Source organism: Thunnus albacares, chromosome 16 (assembly GCF_914725855.1).
Source record: "Thunnus albacares chromosome 16, fThuAlb1.1, whole genome shotgun sequence".
Lineage (NCBI taxonomy): Eukaryota > Metazoa > Chordata > Actinopteri > Scombriformes > Scombridae > Thunnus > Thunnus albacares.
In genome coordinates this window covers 15,691,408-15,694,461 of record NC_058121.1, presented here as the reverse complement: position 1 = coordinate 15,694,461, position 3,054 = coordinate 15,691,408, and the positions used below count along the sequence as shown (strand labels likewise).

The 3,054-nt window shown below is 37.9% G+C and overlaps 1 pseudogene; it reads left to right on the top strand.

Annotated features, from left to right (window-relative positions):
* Positions 1–593: 593 nt before the first annotated feature.
* LOC122965635 lies at positions 594–2,691 on the top strand (annotated as a pseudogene).
* Positions 2,692–3,054: the final 363 nt, after the last annotated feature.

The following is a 3,054-nucleotide window of genomic DNA, read 5'->3' as shown; positions in this document are numbered from 1 at the left end:
TTAGAAAGCAAGCAGAATCTCCCCAAACTATATATGTTCCTGTGGCGCTCATTATGATTTGTATTGGACAGTCTACTACATCACAAACACAGTATTATGCTTGAAAATGGGTTGTGTGTCGGTTAAAGTAAATATCGAGTGTTTACATACATGGAATATGAGTGTTGGTCTTTGAAATGACATTTTGAATGTGTGTATTATGTTTAAGTAACCCTCCCTCTGTCCTTACAGTACCTGCCAAATCAGTTTCCTGTGCATGACGCCACAATGGCAGCAGCACCTGTACATTACCCTGTTGCTCCTGCACACCCAGTAAGACCCTGATTAACCACAAACACTCTGAATCATCTTCACTGTTTGGTTGTAGGCACGGTGAAGAAGACAGCCGGTTTATTAACCTTGCTGTGGGAGAGTGATATCAATGCTGGAACAACTGTACAGAACAAACATCTATTTCTCCTGCAGTTCCAGTTCAAACTCCAATAGAAAAATGACACATTTTGAATCTATTTAAACAAAATTTGAAGCAGCGGATGTAGCTTAGATGCATGTATTTGTTAAAATTTTTTTAAAAAACTATGTTCCAGCAAAGCTGTATTTTCGGACTCTGGTGTATTATGATTATCTACCTGTGTGTCATAGATTCTTCAGATGTTTTCTCTCCACAGATGTTACTGCAGGTTATTGAAGCAGTTATTGTAACTAAAAGAGATTGAAAACTCTGACACCTGGTGGACAAATCACACCATTTCAGCTAATCTGTCTTGTTTGTGTGTCTATTAATGCACCAGTGGTGAAGCTCCCTGTAGACCAGAGCCTGTGTCCTGCTGGCATGCTGTGAGTGACACACACATAAACACAAACACACACACACAAGAGCACACAGCTATTGAGCTTCTGTGAGTATCTTCAAACACACTCTTTCTATTATCAAATGTATCTTTGTGTCTCTTTATCTATGTAGGAATGGAGAGACAGTGTACGAGGTTGCTCCATCTGACTCCGCTCCTCCTGCACTGAACACCTCCATGTTACAGTAAGTGAGCTCGGGCCAGTTTTGGTCAAAATGTACTTTTCTTATTTGTGACTGGCTCATGATCTGTGGCAGAGGTCAGATTGAAGACCATAAATAAACCAGACTCTTAACTGAATCACATTCACCTATATTTTGATTGCAGGTGTCTGTTACTGTATGTGTCTACCAAGATGCCAGCATGAATATTATTATAATTAGTGTCTTAATTAGTTTTAATGTACAATACAGCACAGACAAGGATGCATTATTCTGCTTACATCATTGTTTCATTCTAAATACTTTTTTTTTCTCACAGTTTCACAACAATACCATATGTAAAGAAGGCGCCAAATGCCTTCATGCTGTACATGAAGGAGCAGAGGCCAAATGTTGTGGCCGAGTTGAACATTAAAGAGAGTGCACAAGTGAATATTATCCTGGGAAAGAGGGTAAGTGTGTGTGCTCTGTATGTTTGAGACACTCCATGTTACACAAACTTCATCACAGTTTGGTAAAAGGTAGTTTTCTGTTGTCTCTTTATTGAGCAGAGTCTAAGAAAACACTTTTTGTTCTTTTCTTCAAAGCTAATTATTTCCATTTCATTGTCACATAACCAGAGAACAAATGAAATAATCATTTCAAATAGAGAGTTTTCTTCATTTAATGACATAAATACACTGTGGAGTTTACATTCTGAATCTGTGTGCATATTAATGCATCTGTTAACATGTTTTATGTCTTTGTTTGTGCTTGTACACTAGCCACACTATAGTTGTGTGAAAGTGTGTGTGCTGACAGTGTGTCGTCGTCTGTCCACAGTGGAAGTCGCTGTCAGAGAAGGAAAAGGCCAAGTATTTCCAGTAAGCCAACAGAGAGCGGCAGCTCCATGCCCAGAAATACCCCTACTGGTCATCAAATGACAACTATGTATGTAACCTCTTCTCACGTATGTTTACATCACTGCACCAGAGCTGATGAAACACAGTCAAAGAGTCTTGTTTTCAGAAGCTGACTTCAGTGAAAAGTCTGATGTGTTTGTTTTTGTGTAGGGCAAAAAGAGAAAGAGGAAGAGGAACAAAGCTCCCATCAGGACTGAAGGTAAGGCAATATTTCTGTGGATCACAGTGTATTTTCAGGGGAAATGTGATGAAACTAGATGACATGTGACACATGGTCATATTTGACCAGGTTAGATCACAGATAGTCAAAATACAAAGATTTCACACATTATCTTTAAAGACTCTAGTCAAAGTAAACACGTTTGAATTCTATTAACGTTTACAATAATGCATCAGACAATGGAGGGAAAGGTAGATCACTTAGACTTTTAACATAAAGTCATGGTCATCACAAATGATCAAAGAATGTAACCACAATGTAAACTAGAGTTGAAACAATTGATTAGTCATTCATCAGGAAATAAATCAGCAATTGAATCATTTCAATAATTTTTCCAGTAAAAATGTTTTCATTTTGGTCAGAACAAAAAGTGTTTGTCATGAAAATAAACTTAAAGCCCCTGGAAAAGCAAATCCATGATTGGCTATTAATCATGTAATTTGGGATCTAATGTGCATATAGTAAACACCTAAAAACTATGAGAACATAGCCTTTGACATAGCCTATGTAATTCTCTAGAAAGTCTCTCCCTTCCCTTGTTACCAGGTTGCAGTTAGGCGGGGCTAAACTAGAGAATTTATTATGTAGTAAATACCTGCCCAATCATATTTAAGAGAAAGATGATTGACGTGGCTATCTGGCCGAGCTGACTTCATAATACTTACTCTCCTAATATGGTTTGAAAGTTACTGTGTTAAGCTAACTAGCAGACTTGGGTACACCATCCAAATATGTATTAATCACGGAGTGGACAAGTAGCTCAAAAGTGTGGCATAGCAATGCTAGTGCTTCATGTAAGTAATGAAAGATGCTAAAACACTTAGTTTCGTAGTCTGGAAGGTACAGTTAAATGAAAACGGATATGTTTGGTCTACTCTAGTCTGCTAGTTAGCTGATTAGTCAAGATAACTAGTAGACCA